Source organism: Myotis myotis, unplaced genomic scaffold (genome assembly GCF_014108235.1).
Source record: "Myotis myotis isolate mMyoMyo1 unplaced genomic scaffold, mMyoMyo1.p scaffold_m19_p_14, whole genome shotgun sequence".
Lineage (NCBI taxonomy): Eukaryota > Metazoa > Chordata > Mammalia > Chiroptera > Vespertilionidae > Myotis > Myotis myotis.
In genome coordinates, this window is record NW_023416318.1 from 54,576,162 (window position 1) to 54,594,959 (window position 18,798).

The window sequence follows — 18,798 nt, forward strand, 5'->3', positions numbered from 1 at the left end:
TTCATAAAGGCTCGTGCTGTCCACGTGGCCAAAATACAAACCATAAATTGCAAAAAAGTTTAAGTTTTCACGGATACCAGTGCACAGTCTGTAGAACAGCAAAAAGTAAGAGCACGGTGAACGGCCGCCGCTGCACGGGTCCTGGAAGGAGGTGGACACGCCGAAAACACGGGGACTCTGACCCGCCGCCGACCCCAGTCCACGCCCGGGCATTTCTCCAAAAGCAATAAAACTATCGCACCCAGGACCGGACAGAAGTGCTCGCTGCCTCTCTCCTCATCGCGCCCCAACCTGGGAACAGCCAGTGTCCCCAACAACGAACTCACAAGCGGTGACTGGAACACGCCCAGGAGAAGGTTCTGCTCGCGGTAAGAAGGACCGCGGGGCTTTCCCGCCAGGAGAGCCGTCCAGAACCTCCCGTCCTGAGAAAGAAGCCAGGCGCAGGCGGGCGGCCGTGCATCCCCTTCGAGAGGCAGGAACGGCAAGACCACCCGCGGCCCGGTGCGAGCGCGAGGCGGCTGTCAGGACGGAGTGAGGGGCCGCGGGAGGAGGCGGGGCTGCACCCCGTCGGGTCGGGATGATGGCGACACAGACGCGCTCCGGGCCGGCATGGGACACTCGCCCGTGTGGGATGCAAGACGAGACGAGCCCGTGTTACTGACCGTGCGTCTACTGACACCCCGGCACACAGTCCCCTCCTCCCAGCCGCCCTCCATCCTCCCGGGACGCGGCAGGGCCCGGCTGGGTCTGCACAGCCGCCCGCGCTCTGCAGAAGGAGCGGCAGGGGACGCGCTCTGCAGAAGGAGCGGCAGGTGAGGGAGCCGGTGTCGCGCGGTCCGGCCGGGCTCTGCCACGTCCTCGAGCGGGGAATGTGTGCCGCTCCGGCGCCCCTCCCCAGGGAGGCGTCTCTCACGTAGGAAACCACGTGCAAGTCCACGAGCTGAGGACGTAGAGCGAGGTTCGCGGGACTCTCACCTTGTGCACAGCAACGGGCACGGGCTCCACGCCCGGGACACGCTGGAGGAAAACGCTCCAGACACGGCTGGGCGAGCGGGAGGCTCAGAGCTCCCACCCCGCAGGCGCCCGGCCCTCTGGAGCCCGCGTTTGTGCTCCTCGGCGCTCGGATTCGCACTCACGGTTCCCGGTCTCGTGTGCGGAGGAGCCGTGGCCGCGGTCTCTCCGGTTACCGCTCTCCTCTCCTCTCCTCTGCGGGACCGGCGGGTCCGAGCGGCAGAGCCAGAGCGGGCGGCGGGCCGGGGAGCCCCCAGCGCCTGTGGCTCCCGCAGATGGAGGAGCTAACGAGCCGCCAGGAGCTAACGAGCCCGAGGAAACGGAAAAGCACGGACACGTGTGCGCGAGGAGCCCGCCCTCTCCCCCCACCGAGAGGCTCCTGGTGGGGCACCTGGGAGCGAGGCAGAGGGGGTGCCCTCCAGGCAGGGAGAGGCCGTGGCCAAGCACCCTCTCGCTGGAGGAGGGGCCGCTGGGCCACCGTCCCACTCCCTGTTCTGGCTGGACCGGCGCCTGCATGTCCGCTCCGCCCTGTATCCCGTCCTCTCCCCGGAAAAGGCCACGTGGTCACCCAGCTCCTTTGCGCCGTGGCCGCCGACAGGCTCGCGTGGCCACCTCCGCGTGCTCCTCGGCCGCCCGCGGGAAACGCAGCCGCCTCCTCTCCTCTCCGTGCTCCTGTCCGCTCAGCAGGGAGCTTGTCCTCAGTGTTAGCCGCTGCCCAACAAACACACGTTCCATTTGACTTCGGTTTCCCCAGGGCAGGTCCTCCAGGCCCCTCGCCATCGGCCTGTGGTTCGCTGGTCCATTCGATGGGACGACGCAGCCTTCTCCTGGCTCAGGCCGGTCGCCCGGGCCCAGCTCCCCTTCCTCACGGGCCGGCCCTGCCCCCTCAGTCAGGCCGAGGGCAGAGGCCTGGAGGAGCCAGGTGGGCGAGTCAGGTCTCCGGAACATGACAGCCCCAGAGGCGGGAGCGCAGAGGAAGAGGAGGGTGGAGGGGGCCCCCAGCATATTCCAGAACATACTTCTAATTTGTGTCTTGTGCCAGGAAACCGGCCTGGCTGTGTCTGCTCCGGTCCGGAACGAGGCGGAGGCTGGGGGGTGGACACCTGGGCTGGGGCCGACCAGCCGCGGGGGACGGAGGCCAGCAGAGGGTGTGGAAGCCTGGCCCCCGGGAGGGTCCCCGACTCTGCGGGTGAAGCGTTGAGACCCCAGATGGCTCAGCAGTGCCTGCCATCTGCTCGCAGTCGGACGGAGCGTCCCAGCCGAGGAAGGGGAGCCAGACAGCTGGTGTCAGACTGTAGGAAATGGGAGTCCCGCCCCGAGCGCATCTCCACAGGCCGCCTCAGAAAGGGGTGAGGGCTCCCCACAACGCAGGCCGACGGGTGGGGACCCCACCATGTGCTCACTGCGGAGCCCACGCACCTTAATTCTGGGACGGGTGTTAGCGCGCGGCCCAGCCCTGCGTGGCTGCCCAACCATCACCCTCTTTTTTCTTTTTTTAAAAATAGGTTTTTACTGATTCCAGAGAGGAAGGGAGAGGGGGAGAGAGAGGGAGAAACATCAATGACGAGAGGATCATGGACCGGCTGCCTCCTGCACGCCCCACTGGGGATGGAGCCCGTAACCCGGGCCTGTGCCCTGATGGGAATCGAACCCTGGCCTCCTGGTTCACAGGTCGATGCTCAGCCCTGCGCCCCGCGGCCGGCTCTGGTGGAGAATTTAAACGGAGCCGCACACGCCTGTCCCTTCGCAGGAGCCGAACGGGTGCCCAGCTGTGTTTGCGTCAAAGCAGCCGCCCCTGCCTGGGTGGCGGTGACCGAGGCTGGCGCATCCCCAAGCAGATGTGCACATGCCGCCCGCCTCTGCCGAGAGGGGCGCGGCTCCCTGGGCCACATCAGAGGGCGCCTCCGCCAGCCCCCGCCCCCCCCTGGGGAGCACGGTTCCCATCCGCTCAGGCAGCCGGCTGTGCGCCTGGGAGCCTCTCCTCGAGCTGAATAGACCCCTGTGTGCCACCCCGTCGTCCCTCCTCCCCCGGAGGCCGGGCAGGAAGCGGCCAGCGTCCATCCCTGTCAACTCGGGGCTCTGGCCTCCGGCTCAGATGTCAGGGTTTGGGGCTGCCTGGCAACGGAACATGCACTTAGCAGCGCAGGGGGGAGGGGCACCGGGGAGGGGGAGGGGCACAGGGGATGGGGGAGGGGCACCGGGGATGGGGGAGGGGCACAGGGGAGGGGGAGGGGCACAGGGGGGAGGGGGGGAGGGGCACCGGGGAGGGGGCCAGGGCTGGGGCTCCATAGCTTGGCCTCTGGAACCCTTCTGGGCATCAGGCTCTGGGCAGCGAAGCAGAATGTTGGGGTCTCTCTCTGCACCTCCCTCACCTCTCCCCTCCCCCACCTCTCCCCTCCCCCACCTCTCCCCTCCCTCTCCCTCCGCCTCCCTCCCCTCCCCTGCCAGGATCCCCAAGTGCCGTCTGGAAAGGCAAGTGGGGCTTTGCAGTCTGGGCAGCACGAACAATGGCCCGTTTTTCTTTCTGAGACATTCAAAGGGTGGCTTTTCTCCTCTCGTCTCAGAATTCTCGGGGTCCCCCCAGTGAGGGGGAGGGGAGCAGAGTGCTGGCCCCAGAGGTTGCCCAGCACCCGGTGTTTAACAAGGACTCAGGAAACCCTTCCCCAAAGGCCCAGGAGCCAGCGGGAAGCAGGCAGAAAACCAGACCCGCCCCCCCAAAGGCAACCTAGCCTGGGGCGCCCCCCCCACTCCTCAGAAGCCCCTGGGACCAGGAAGTGAAAAAGGCGGGGGACAAAACTGCACACAGAACGTGGCCCGTCTGTTAAACTCCACAGGAGTGCGGTGAGCGCGACGCGGACCCGTGTGCACATGCGTCAGCACAGCTGGGGCGGGGGGCGCCCCCATTGTCTCCCTTTTGCTCACAGTCCTCCTCACTCTCCGCCCATGGGAAGGACGCCTGTCCTCTGTTGGTTCCTCAGCGATAAAGAGGCTCGAACCTGCATTTCTGGGAGGAAGGGGCAGGACGGCGAGGCTGGGAGCAGCCGGTGTCGCGGGGCCTTCCTGGCGCCGGGTGCCTCGTTCTGAGCGTCCACGCCGCACAGGCTGCTGGTCGTGGGGTGCGTCCACGGGCCCTCGGCCGGCTTTTCGTCCGGAATCTCTGGGGAGAAAGAGGTGGAGGAATTGGCTCTGAAGCTTAGAGGGCTGGCTAGACCCGTGGTCGGCAAACTGCGGCTCGCGAGCCACATGCGGCTCTTTGGCCCCTTGAGTGTGGCTCTCCCTAAGCCTTAGGAGTCCCCTAATTAAGTTAATCACAATGTACCTACCTATATAGTTTCAGTTTAAAAAATGTGGCTCTCAAAAATTTCAATCGTCGTCCTGTTGATATTGGCTCTGTGGACGAATGAGTCTGCCGACCGCTGGGCTAGAGCTTAAGCTGCCCTGGGAGCCTGAGGCCGTGCGGGCTGAGCTGCCCCAGGTGAGGAGGCCGCACTTTGTTGTCAGGGGAGGCCATTCTCACCGAGTGCAGCCTTGGGGGGCGGGGGGTTGGGGGGGTCCTGAGGGGGATGCAGGGCTGCCTCCGCCTGGAGGAGAAGCCCCGGAAGGAGGGGGGAGTCTGGGAGTAACAGCCAGGACGCAGTCCGTTCCTAACGGGACCTCAGGCTCCCCGAGCCCCCCGCCCCCCAAATGAGTCCTGTGAACCGATGAGCCTTTCTCTCCCTCTTTACTGCTATTCCCTCCTCCCCCCCCTGCTCCCGTCGGGAGAGCCCGGGAGCCATAAGGACGGGGAAGGCGATTCCCACAGAAACGTATCACCGTGAACCCAGAACCCCGGCAGCCGGCGAATCGCCGCACGTCCGCCTGTGTTCGCTCAGGCCGTTTGCCGTCTAAGAGGCTCCCGGGTCGGCGCGGGAGGAGATTGTAAGGGCCGTGTTTTCCCGACCCGGCGGTTCACAGCGGCCGCTATGGCGTCGTGTCTGTTTAGTGCACTCGTAGCCGACGGATATTCGTATGAGCATTAAGTCACCTGGCACCGCTGATACGCATGAGCTCTGCTAGTCACTGTGGGGTATGTTACAGGCACCAAGCGAAGCCGTCCACGTCAACAGGCCTCCGTACCTCCAGGGCGAGGCCCGGGTGAGAGCTGCGGCCCGAGCCCTAGGCAGCGCCGCCTGAGTTTGCAGCGAAGGCTCATTCCCCAAATCCCTCCCTCCTGTGACGGATCCTATTCCCGGGGAGGAACGGAACCAGGAGAGAGGCCGGCTGCAGGCTCAGCGCCTGAAGGTTCAGGAGGAGCCGCTGGGCCCGGGCGCCCAGGTCGGGGGCACAGGGCTCTGCCCCAGGAGAGCCGGTCTCCCGGCTGCGGAGCCACAGGAGGGCACGCAGGGCCTTTCACAGGGAGGCACGTGGTGGGGACACCGTTACCAACGGCATCACACGGGGCTTTTCCCGGAACAAGGGCGAAGCGAAAGCATTAGGCGATTTACTTATTTATTATTGTAAAAGTATTTTTACTGATTTCAGAGAGGAAACATCCATGATGAGAGAGAATCATCGATCGGCTGCCACCTGCACGCCCCACACTGGGGATGGAGCCTGCCACCCGGGCCTGTGCCCTGACCGGGAATTGAACCCTGACCTCCTGGGTCACAGGCCGACGCCCCACCACTGAGCCACGCTGCCCTGAGCCACTGGGCGGATGAGATGATGTTTAATAGCTGCTTCAGCTGGGAACTCTGTGTTGCGGTGGCAGCAGCAAGGACGCCCCGGAAATGAAACGGCGACCCCCCAGCGTTTGCAGGAATGCGGCGTCTGGGGGAGGTGGCTAGCTCCCTGGCTTGTTTGTTTTTGGAAAGAGATGAGAGGAGAAAGAGGAATGTTGATGGGATTTCATTTCACGGGCCTGGCAGATTACCACACCCCCATTTCTTTCTTTGCAATCATTTAAAGACAATAAAAATATTCAAAGGGATTCCACATGCCTTCCCACGGCCACTGGCCACGCAGGGACGAAGTTGCGCTCCTCAGAGGGGGCCTCTCCCGTCGCCCCGGAGGAAGGAAACCGCCGACAGAAAGGTTTGCCGTGGATACGTATGTACAGCAGGCATCTCCCTGGATGGCACACGTAAGCACATAGGAAACACGTATGTCCCGTTCCACCCACACCCAACATCGTCTATGTCATAGGCGCCGTTCACGGGCGGGGAGCTGGCTACCTGTGTGCGACCCCGTCCTGCTCCTGAGGCGGCTGGGGGTCCCAGCTCCGATCAGGAGCCGCTGGGAGCAGGATCAGCTCATTGTTGGGCCTTATCTCCAGGCAGGCAGGCGGCAGCAGCATTTACATTTCAAAACGGGGATTTGCTCAAATATGCAGATCAGCCCGGAACACCTGCTCTTCCTGCTTTGCAAACGCCATCGGGCGTGTTCCCTGGAAGGCGGCCCAGGCCCCCCTGATCCTGCTGGGAATAATGTGGGGTCCGCAGAGGTGCAGGCTGCGGCTCCTGGGGGCGGGGGCGCGGAGGGGAAGGGGAAAGGGAAGTTCGGAAATGACAGAGAAGGGCCGGAGGAGGTGTCCTTACAGCGGCACTGGGGTTTGACCCGCCTCTGGGCCCCACTCCTGTTCTGTTAACGCTTCTCGAGGGGCAGGAGCCCCTGACCTGGGCTGGGCATTGCTCCTGCCTCCCCTGCCAGCTGCCCCCAGGAGGGGGGTGCGGGCGCCACCCACCAGGCCGTGCAGCCCTGGTGCCCACGCAGCCGCCTGATGGCAGCTGCCCTTCCCCTCTCGGGCCCTCCCCTCGCCCTGGGCTTCTGAGCTCCGGGCCTGGGGCCCAGGCTTGAATGCCTCCAGTCTGACCCTGAGCCTCCTGTCCGGGCCCCTCACTCGGCCTCGCTCTGTCCCCTGTGGGGGGGCTGCTGACAGACCGGAGCCGCTGCCACAGGCCCCGCAGGACGTGGTGAAGGCCCCCCTCCCAGGCCGCCGTAGGTCGCAGAGCTCTGACCGTGCGCCCGGGAGGCCTCCCTCGTCCACTGAGCCCCGGTCTGTCGCAGCGAGTGAGGCGCGTGGTCGGGAGTGAGGAGCCCTGGAAGCCGGCAACGGAGGCGATGACGCCGGCGGGAGGCCTCCGGGAGGAAGGGGGGGAGGAGATGGACGAAGGTGGTCACAGGCCCGGAGCATGTGCTTCCAGAGGCAGACGGTCGGCTCGCGGTTCCACAGGAAAAACATGCTTTTCCTCATGAGGAGACACCTTCAGACGTGTCTAAGTATGTTCAACCAGCACATACACGTGTTTCAGCGGATGGGGCCGGAGTCTCGGAGACACTGGCCTGCTCCCCTCGGCGAGGCTGTTCAGGGGGCACGCAGGTGGGGTGGGGGTGGGGGAGAGGGCCGCAGGCTCAGGGGGGCGCAGGCTGCAAGGGGTGCAGGCTTGGGGGCGCGCAGGCTCAGGGGGCGCAGGCTGCGGGGGGGTGCAGGCTGGGGGGGACGCAGGCTCGGGGGGCGCAGGCTGGGGGGGCGCAGGCTTGGGGGGCGCAGGCTCGGGGGGGGGGAGGAGAGCAGGCTCAGGCCGCACTCACGCACCCCGCGGTGGCCTTCCCCGGGCGGCTGGCATCGGGTCCTGTCCCACGTGGCCGCTCAGCGGGCGGGGCAGGCCGGGGCTCCTGCAAGGATTGCGTCAGAGCTGAGAGTGGCTCTGTGTTTCCTCGGCTGCCTTCCCCCAGGACTGGCTTTGGGGAGACAAATCCACTCAGAGAAAGGGGTCCTCGCGGGGCCCGGACCAGGGCTCCCGGGACTCGGCGGGAGAGGTGGGGACCGACCGCCCCCCACCGGGCCCCAGGGCTGCCGGGAAGCGCGTCGGACGGCGGCCCGAAGGCCAGCGCCAGGCCCTGAGCCGCAGGGACGTCTCCTCGGCTGGATTCCCCTGCTGCGCCCGGAGGCGGCACCCAGGTCCGCAGGGAGTGGGGCCTCAGGCGCTGACGCGGGGGCGGAAAGGAGCAGCTGGCGCTCCGGTCGCGGCTCGGACACCCCTCGGATCAGGGAGCCGGAGCGTGCGTCCTCCCCGGGCGGCCAGGCTCTGCACGAAGAGCACCGTGTCCCCTGACGCCCAGCGAGCCACGCGGAGGTTCTGGCCAAACGAGCGGTGGGGGTGCGGGGCCCACGCGCAGGAAGGCGGCGGCGGCCGTTTGCAGGCGGCCTTCGCGTGGCGCTCAACTGCATCGAAGCTCGGAAAGCGCCGGGCACAGGCGTCACTGCTTCCTGCCCAGCGACTCTCGCTTCCGTGCTGCGGGCAGGGCACCTGCACCCGGCTGCTCCGGCTGCCAGGACTGGCCCCGGGAGCCGGGCTGGAGGGACCTGATGGGGGCCGGACCCACCAGCTCTTCACAGAGGAGGAGCCAGAGCTGCCCATTCGCACAGGTGCCCGCCCCCGGGCTCTGGGCCACCCGCAGGGCTGTCCTCATCGTCCACACAAAACGTCTCTGAACCAGGACTTCACACGTCTCTTCTACACAAATGCATATGTGCACACACATGCATACATCTATGTACACACACATACATGTCTACATGGTCTAAATATTTAAGTGCCGTTTGCCTGTCACACATCTATATATAAAAGCCTGAGTGACGGAACGACCAGCACGACCACAACCAGAACGACCGCTCGACCGCTCGCTAGGACGCGCTGACCACCAGGGGGAAGGCGCTCAACGCCGGAGCCGCCCCTGGAGGTCAGTGCGCTCCCACAGCGGGACTGCCGCTCAGCTGACCGGACCCATCCCAGCGACCCACCAGCCTGGTGGCAGCCACTCACTCCCTCAGCAGTCCTGCAGGTCCAATCTCCAGAGAACGGGCCAGGCACCGACGGACCAGCGCCACCAGCATGATTCGGACAGCGCCACTGGACTCCTGGAAGTCGGCCGTGGGCCCTGCGGCGCTTCCCCTCCCTAGATGCTCCGCAAGGAAGAAACGATATAAAAGCGGCCGCCAGGTGGCTCCCGACAACCGGCGCGAACCTCAGCGGGACGGATCCGGATCTCGGGCCGGCAAGGGCGTCCCGCCGCCCGCCCGCAGGGCCGATCGCGTCCCGGCCCCCCAACCCCCTGGGGATCCCACCTGTGCACGAATTCGTGCACCAGGCCTCTAGTATTATATATAAATATATATCTAAATTATATTTAAAATACAACAAAATCGGATTCATTAGGCACAGAGAGAAAAATAAAAAATAGTTTATTTTATGCTAAATATACACTGAGTGGCCAAGATTATCATGACCAGCCAGATTATTATGATCACCCCATCAGTACTTCGTTGGGCCACCTTTTGCCTTCAATACTGCGGCGATTCCTCTTGGCATTGACTCCACGAGATGTTGAAAGGTGATGCGAGGACTCGGACACCATGCCTGATGAATAGCACTGTCCAGTTCTGTGAGATTTGATGGTTGTGGAACCAGCTGCCTGATGGCTCTTTTTAACTCCGTCCCACAAATGCTCCATTGGATGGAGATCTGGTGATTGTGGGGGCCACCTAAGCAAGGTAAAGTCTCCCTCATGTTCTTGAAACCACTTGGGCACAATACGAGCACCGTGGCATGGCGCCTTGTCTTGTTGGAAGAAGCCATCTCCATGGGGATACGCCATCAACATGATGGGATGAACCTGATCAGCAACGATACTTAGGTATGTGGTGCTATTCAGACGTTTATAATGGTCTGGCCCTCTAGCAACTTCGGCGGGAAATTATAGCTAATTTGCCCACAAACGTCGGGTGGTCGTGATAACCTGGCCACTCCGTGTGTGTGCTCCACTGTAAATAGGTGTGAACTTACATGCTTTTTCTTGCGCCGAGTAACCGACTAATCTTCCCTTCGCCGGAGAACGTTGATGCAGAGACGCTGAGAGAAAACGTGCAGCCAGGAGTGCGTCCTGAGAAACACTCCAGCGAGTGTCTGCGTTTCGGAGGCCGGAGCGCGGGGACACAGTCCCGACACGAGCCGCCGCGCGAGCTCCCGCTTCCACGGGAAAAGGACGTCCTAGCAGCTCCGTGTGGACGCATTTTCCGAGTCCTGGTCCAGGGAGAAGGGCGGCCGTCTCCAAGGAAACATGCAAATGTGAGGAGAGGAGGGGCCAGACCGCAGACCCCTGCCCCAGAGAAGCAAAAGCAACCTTCTTCCGTTTCACCGAAAAAAATATCCAGGGAGCCTACTAACCAACAGCCCGGGCGGCACCCCATCTATTTACTTAGGAGCGGCTGTGGGAAGCCGCCTGCCCCCGCCACCCCCACAGCCCGGACTTGCTAACCTGGGTTGGATCACGTCTCCAGACAATTGTGGCTGCAACCTCACCCCCCGACCCCCACCCCCGGGAGGGAGGCTGGGCCCACCCGTGACACCACTAATTAGAGGAGGTGGTGCCAGTGATGGCGACATCCAGGCCTCGGGGGAGAGTCTCAAATCTCAGTCAACAACTGGCCCCACTGGCCCTTCGAGGGAAACCTGCCCTGAGCGTCTCCAAGCGGCAGCTGCCCGAGCGGCCTCTGATTTTTAAAAATATATTTTGATTGATGTCAGAGGAAGGGAGAGGGAGAGAGAAACATCAGTGATGAGAGAGTCATGGACCGGCTGCCCCTGCCCGCCCCCACTGGGGATGGCGCCCACAACCCGGGCCTGTGCCCTGACCCGGGAATCCAACCGTGGCCTCCTGGTTCCTAGGTCGACGCTCAGCCACGGAGCCGCGCCGGCCGGGTGTGGCTTCAGTAGCTGTGTCCGCCCGGGTCCCCTGGGCGCCCTCGCTGGCTGAGGAGCTCGGCCGCCGGCCGCACACCTGGGGAGGGAGGGTCCCTGCCGTGAGCCAGGCTCCCAGGTGAGGGGAGAGCCCAGGGCAGGGGTTTGCTGGGGCTGGAGGCACTGGGAGGGGACAGGTCTGCCCAGCACCTGGCTGTGTTGGGTTGGACCCCGGGAAGCTGGCTTTGCACAGCAAGGCACGGGCGCGGCCCTCCCAGCCGCTCGCCCACACGTGCCCGCGGGGTGGAGGGGGGGCAGTCCGGGACTTGCAGGAGGTGCCTATGTGTCCAGGAGGGACGCGCATCTGCAGAACAAGGGAGCAGAGGGAGACGTGGAAACCTCAGAGGCCGCCAGGGTTAGGGTTAGAGTTAGGGTTAGGGTTAGGGACGGTGTCTCCCCCTGGACTCGGCTGCGCCCAGTCCTCCCGACCCTGGCGCCCAGGCTGCGTCCGAGGTCGCCGGACGACGGTGTCAGCCGCTGCTCTGGGAAGAGTCGGATTTGGGAAAACAAAATCTTCCATTTCTAGTAGAAGGTGGTAACATAAATTAGCCAGTTTCTTAAAAAATAAAATAAATACCAGCACATGGGGCGGCTGCTGCTTGCCCCCGGGTTGCTCTGGGCCTCGCCGGGCGGGCTGTGCAGACCAGGGCTGCACGTTAAACACGATCAGGTCGTAACCAGAGAGCCCGAAACGGTCATGTGTGTGTCACAGGGGCCCGGGCTGGGAGACGCGCTCTTTATTAGAAATGCCGATAGGAGGACAGCGTACAAGACACGTGCTTTCGTGGAACATTGGTGGGCACGTGTGTGCATATCTGACAGCACATGCATGCAGCCTGTGCATATGCCGTGTTTAAGCACACGCACACAGTGCATTCGCACTCTGCTTAGGGACGTAGATGCATTTGCAAAGGAAACACATTGTTCCACCGAGTCATTACCCCCATCCAAAGGCATAGCCTTAAAACTCCTTCCTTCCATTTTCCTTCCTTCCCTCCCTCCTGTCCTCCCTCCTCCCTCCTCCCTCCCCTCTTTCCTTTTTTCTTCACTCCCCTTCACCCCGCCCCTTCCCTCCTCTGTCTCCCCCTGCCCCCCCTTCACCACTCCCTCTCTTCCCCACCCCCGCCCGCTCTCTGGGCTGCCTCTGCCCACCCCTCTGCCTTCACTCTGGGTTGAAACAGGCAGCAGACACCAGCTGGCCCCGCTGGTGCCCAGGATGAGTTCCCACTTGGCACTGGGCGTGACCGAGGGCAGAGCCCAGGCCTCGTCCTCCCTCCGGCCGAGGGACAGGTCCCTGCAGTGTCCTGATGGCCAAGGCCCGCCCTGTGGGCACGGGCGGTTAGTCTCCAAGGGGAGGTTTCCTGGACCGGCCGACTCCCCAAGACGCCGCCCCCCCCCAGTACCGGGATCCCCAGCCCACGCTCCTCCCTCCCCTCCGCGGTCTCTCGGGAGCCCACGCAGTGTAGGGAGCTCGAGGAGGAGACCCTAAAAACTGGAGGACAGCCCCACCGGCGTGGCTCAGTGGTGGAGCGTCAGGGTTCGATGCCTGGTCAGGGCACATGCAGTCCCCAGGGTGGGGCGTGCAGGAGGCAGTGCATCCGTGAGCCTCTCTCGTCACTGATGTTTCTCTCTCTCCCTCTCCCTTCTTTTCTGAGGTCAATGAAAGCATATTTTTAAAAACTGGGGGACCCAGTAGAAAAAGGGGCGAGCTCCCTATTGTTAAGCCGCTTTGCGTAAGGGCTTGGATTCGGGAGGAAAACCCGTTCCGGGAGCCACCAGGAATCCACTTGTTTAATCAGACCGTGATTGTCCAGGGAACCCACACCAGCTGTCCCGTGGATGCAGCGTGAGGCCGGGCCCAGCGGGAAAGGCCGCACTGGCCACCCTCTGTCCTGTGCTGTGGGCGTCTGCCCCGCAGTTGTTACTCGTTTGAGTTTCTTTTTGGTGCCCGGCCTTTTCTCGCGTCTCCTGAGATGTTCTGGGTGCGAGGAGCTGGCCGCAACGGCCCCCGCACCTGCTGTGCCCACACGCGCGCCCCCGATTTCCAAGTTTGCAGCCCTGGCCGGTGTGGCTCAGTGGGTAGAGCGTCGGCCTGCGGACCCAGGAGTCCCGGGTTCGATTCCCGTCAAGGGCACGGACCTCAGTTGCAGGCTCCGCCCGGCCCAGGCCCTGATCGGGGTGCGCGCAGGAGGCAGCCAGCCCATGTGCCTCTCCCACATCGATGCTTCTCTCTGTCTCTCCCTCTCCCCCTCTCTCCCAGAATCAATGGAACAGTGTCCTCAGGTGAGGATTAGCCAACAATAAACCCACAAATAAATAAATATCAGAGCTTGTACGGCGCCCCTTCGACAGCGGCTCCGGCTTCGTCTGGGCCCCAGGCCCTGAGAGTGGCCCAGAGCGAGGCTGACAGGACACCCGCGCCCCCTGCACCCCAACACCCCATCGTCTCGGGAAGGAGCCCTCGGCCCTGCTCTCTGGGTGACTCATTCGCTTCCAGGATTGGGAACAAATGTCGCGGGAAAACTGGCTCAGATCCACGCGGAGCGCGAGCTGCCGACTCCGCCCTGGGAGGAAAGGGCCCCGTTAACCGGCTGCGAGCGCCTCGCTCTGTCTGAACCGCGGGCGGAGCTGGAAGGGGCGGCAGCTTTGCCCCCTGAGAGCTGGTGAGACACTGGCCGCCCGCCCCCTCCCGGCCCGGCTCCCTCGCGGGCAGTTCGGAGGCGAGGAGGACAGACTGTGTAGAAGGAAGGCCCCTTCCCGCAGCAGGTTCCGAAATCCCAGGGAAGTCAACCTGGGGGGGTGGTTGCCGGAGGTTCCCATCCGCAGGCGGATTTGTGGGATTTTACTTTAATTCGTTGAGTCTGTTCCGCCAGGACACGCCTGGGTCGCGAGAGGCAGCGGGGAGACGGTGTGCGGCGGCGAGGGGTCCCCCGCCCGAGACAGGACCGGCAGGGAGCTGCCGGTGGGCGAAGGGCCTCGACTCTGAAACAAAGGCTCGCGTTTGGAAAGAAGTGGACGCGGGCGGATGGTCCTCGCGGTGCGACATTGCCGGGAAGCGGACAGTCCCTCCGACGGCGACTTTCCACCTTCGCAGCTGAGGTCATCGGACAGCAGTTTGCAAAAAGCCTCTTGGAACGTAAACGTGTGCCTCAAAGGGTCGCCTACGAGGCTCCGTGTGATTCCGGCGACTCCGAAGCCACGACCGTCCGGCCACGGCCACGTCTCCGTGGTCCTGGCGCGAAGGCCCGTCGGCGACAGGCTGTGACTTGGCGGGTGGAGCTGTGGCCTGTGACGCCGCCTTCCACCCTGAAACTCCGACGTGCGCATTCCCCCGCGTTCCGGTCAGTCAGGCCCCGGGGTCAGAACTCGGCAACCTCGGGCCTGTTGGGAGACAGAGCCAAGCGCTGGGACGGCTTCCCTTGCACCCCCGCACCCCGCTTCCCCCGCCCCCCGCACCCCCGCAGGCCCAGCGTCGGGAATGAAGCCTGGAAGCCTAAAAGGAGGCACCTGTGAGGAGGTGAATGCCGGCAGCTGTGCCCATGGCCCCTCGCGGGCCACACCCACCCCACCGCCGATCACAGGGCCGGTCCGCCCTCCACCCTCCGCTTCCTCTTGGCCGTCCGCGAACAGCCCCAGGCCCAGGATCGTTCCGGGCCGTCCCGGGAGCTTCCAGAGTCTCCGTAACTGAGCCGCAGCGTCCGGGTAAGACGCGCGTCCGGTCGGTGTCTGTAGGACGAGAGGCTCCAGACAGGCCGGCCGCCGGGGAACGCGCCGCGTGTCTCTCGGGGAAGGCTGGGGGGGGAGGGGGGAGCTGAGCGTGTCTACGGGGCCACGGCTTCGCTCTTCCGCCGATTGATTCTTGTTAACAACCCAGGGTCCCGCGTCTCCGTCCTGCTCTCTCTGCTGACAATCGGCTCCCACAGACGCACCCCATCACCCGGTCTCCTCGTCGCACGTGTTCAGGGCTTTGCATGGCCTGCCCCCCGCCGCCAGCTGCCGCATGAGACGCGGAGTGTGCGGACGGTGACAGGTGCTGCGCCTGCCGCGGGGGGTAATGGAGGGGCTCCCCGACCAGCAAGGTGTGAATTCATAACAAGAGCTGGTGCGCGGGCCTTCACGGCTGTCAGACGTGTGCGCGGGGATAACGAGCCGCCCTCCAGCTGTGGCTCTCGCTGGTGGCGGGTTTCTTAAGGAGGCTGATGTAGACACGGGCGTCACCGGCACTCACCGGCGTGTCCGCCAGGACCTGGGCGGACGGGCCTTGTGCAGGCGGAATCCACTGCTGAAAGTCATTGGGCGCCGCCCCTCCCTCCTCCGTCCCCACACTCTCCAGCCTCCTCTCACCAACGCCTCGCCCGCGGGGGGTCAGCCCAAGCTGGTGGTTGTAGCCACGGGCAAGCTCGACTCGGACCCTGACCTTCCCCCACCAGCCGCGCAGCCACGGGCCCTGCGCGAGGAGGGCGCCTGAGGCGGGGCTCGTCTGAGCGGAGTTGTGCTGCATCACAGGGCAAAACACACGCCAGCTCTGCAACGTTCGTTACAACAAGATCAAAGCCACACAGATCATTGGTTCCGTTTGTTGGTTGTTGTTAATCCTCACCGAGGGTATTTTTCATTGATTTTCATTATTTTTAGAGAGGGAGGTAGGAGGGGGAGAGACAGAGAGAGAGAGAGAAACATCGATGTGAGAGAGACACATCGATTGGTTGCCTCCCGCACACGCCCCGACCAGGGCCAGGAATGAGCCTGCCACTGAGGTATGTGCACTTGGCCAGAATCGAACCCGGGACCCTTCAGTCCGCAGGCTGATACTCTGCCCACTGGGCCACACCAGCCGGGGCAATCCTTGATTCTCTGTGTGAATTGTGCGTAGCAGCGATGATGATGGAGGTGTATCTGGTTGAACAGGACACGCTGTGGAAATGAATTGTCTTTCCTTTTACTTTCTTCTGTGGGGTCACTGGGGAGCCGGGGCCTCATCCGGCGGCTCCCAGGGCACAGTCCCCGGCGCGTCTGTCCCTCCCCGGGGAGGCTCGCCGAGCCGGCCGTGACGTGGGTAGGATGCAGGGACTGTCAGCTGCTCGCAGCCAGCGCTCTGGTTTGATTTCTGGCCGGATTCCTTGTTGTGAAGCCTTCCAGACTTCCCATCACAACGTGTATTCGCTTTTCTTTGCTCCATCGAAGGCTGATGCAATAGAGAAGCGCGGCGAGCGTACAGCCACCCAGAACCCCTCCGCCCGCAGGTCAGCAGCGTCAGTGTTTCTGTGCATCCTCGTCCTGCCTTAGTTTGGATCCATTGAGCATCATCTCTCCTCAGCTCAGAGATGTCACAGGTTACAGGATGCGTCATCATCGTGAGAGGGTTGTTTGGGGGAGAGAGAGAAAAGGATGCACCGCGTTTTACACGTTAACAGGCGGTGCCAGAGCCCAGGAAGGAGCACGGGGACCCTGTGCCCAAGGCGCCCACATTCGGGCCATTGCTCCGCGAAGCGCCCGGGGCAGCGCACGGAGCCTCACCTGCCTGGGCACTGCCCGCTCCGGCCCTTCCAGGCCCCTGGGACTCTCCACCCAGCGACCTCCCCCTGCTCCTCAGTGCCCAGGCGGGCGCTTCCCCCTCAGCGGGTGTGGCCGAGCCCACGGGCGTCTCTCTGGGAGGTAACCTGCTGCTCCCCAAGCCTCAGAGAAACCAAACAGAACAGCGTGAAGGTGCGCCCACGGCGACGGGTGCGGGAGAAGCAGCGTTTTAGGATGAGGATGCCCTGTGCCTGTTTTTCCCACTGGAGACGCGTTCACGGGGGCAACGCCATGCCCTTGACCGGACTCGAACCCGCTGCCCTTCAGTTTGAGGGCGGAAACCCTAACCACGGAGCCACGCCAGCCGGGGCTGTTTTTATTTATTTTAGAGAGAGAGGAAGGGAGAGAGGGAAGCAGTGATTGGCTGCCTTCTGCACGCCCTCCTGGAGATGGAGCCCGCGGCCTGGGCGCGTGCCCGGCCGGGGATGGAACTGTGACCTCCTGGTGGGGCTCGGGACGGTGCTCGGTCACTGAGCCTCCGGCCGGCCTCCAGGGTCCTCCCTAACATGTGCAGACCTGTCGGGGTTCACAGCAGCTCTTTGAGGGGGACAAAGGAAGGAGGTGTTTGCACAAACACGTGCCCACCGACAGCACAGGCGGAGAGGGTTCTCCGAGGGGTGGCAGTGGCGCTGTGACAGGTGTGACAGTGTAAACAAGTGACGGGGCCCCTGGGACGATGATGTCACAGCCTCCGCACGGGGACCTGGGTCGGGGGCGGGGGCGGGGGGGCTGGTGCCATCTGTCAGGAGAGGGAGGCACGCGGGGCTGTCTGCTCTGCTCAGAGCCGGGTTTTGTATTTTCATTTGAATTTGCTTCCAAGTCTTTAAAAAGCCACCCCCGGGCATCCTCGATCTCTGACACCATCGCCCACCGACGGAGACCCTGTAGCGACACTCGTTCCCGTGCTGCGCTGTCATTTAAAGGGTCTGGAACTTTCCCAGCACCGCGCCCTCCCCGTCGGCACTGAGCTTTGACTCCGTGGATTCTCTGTCACTCGGAGATTCTGTCCTGAAGAGACGCTCACAGACATCTCGGCCCCGGACCTCCCGGCTACCACCTTCCAGGACGCTCCCGCGGACGCGGACACGGATGCCTCCTCACGCCCCGCACATGGGCGCCGCGTTCCCTGCGCTGCCACCGGGGCCCTGCAGGAACATACGCACGGGGCCTGTGGGGGCCTCCGGGGTCGAGCGCCTCCCTCGTTCCCATCTCGTCTCCCACGGGTTCTCCTCCCCCACCCCCCCACCCCCCCCAGCGAGGGCCCCTGCCACCTGGGCTGGAGGAGGCAGGTTCCTGATCCCTAAATGCACAAAGGAGGCTGGCTGGGCCAGTCCCAGGTGAGGTTTATCTTCATAAAACCCGCACAAGGCCCCATCCTCCGGGCCTGGTGTCTCCGGCAGGTCCAGCAGCGTCGGAAGGTTGGCGGCAGCAAGCGCCCACCTCAGTCTCAGAAGCCACGGGAGCTGCAGGGGAGGGGTGGGGAGGAGGGAAGGAGGCTGCAGGGGGAGGGGGAGGGGGCCGCTGGGGCAGCTGGCAGCAGGGCTCCTCTGCCTCTCTGGCCAGCATCTCCCCTTCCCCACCCGCCCCCCACACCCCCGGCACTGAGGCTGTGAAGAGGCTGCCCTTGATCTGGACCCATCAACCTGCTTCCATCCAGCCGCCCAGCACGGAGCTCAGACAGGGGCCCGCGCCTCAGACCAGGCCTGGGGGGGCGGGGGGGGGGAGGGCGACCGGATGCAGCACGCTATCCGCCTGGGAAGGGGCGCTGTCCCCGCGCAGCCGAGGGAGGGAGGCGGCCGTCCACCTGCCGGGGCCTCACGGGCGATGGCACCGCACCCCGCACCCCGCTCAGCCAGGGGCGCAGCCGGGGCGTGAGGGAACCCCGCCCGTGAACACGGCGGAGGTCACCCTCGGCTCCCCCGGAGTCCTGAGCATTTGTCCTCACACCTTGGGGCTGGGTTTCCTGGAAACGGAAACAGAAAGTACGGAATCCGACGGGTGACGGCACCGTGGGCCGTGAGAGGTGGCGGCGGGACGGTGTGCGGCGCGTGGCTTGCGTGTCACAGGGGGTTCAGGGGCCCTGGGGTCCGGGCCGGGCTGTGACGCTCACTGAGGGTCGTGGTCACAGGGGTGTTGGCAATGGTTTGTGAAACGATGCCTTTGTGTTTTATAGACTTTTCCAAACGTGTATTATTTTTCAATACAGTGGGGCCTTGTCTTACGAGTTTAATTCGTTCCGTGACGGAGCTCGTAACTCAAATTACTCGTATGTCAAATCAAAAAGTGAACGAGTGAGACACGTGATGCTGGGCTGATGCTGTGGCGTTCACTGTGACGTTCGCTGCGCCAACTAGCGGTGGGGTGTCTGAAGCTGGCTCGTAGCCCAAATTTTAGCTCGCAACTCAAAGCAAAACATCGGCCGAGAGACGGCTCG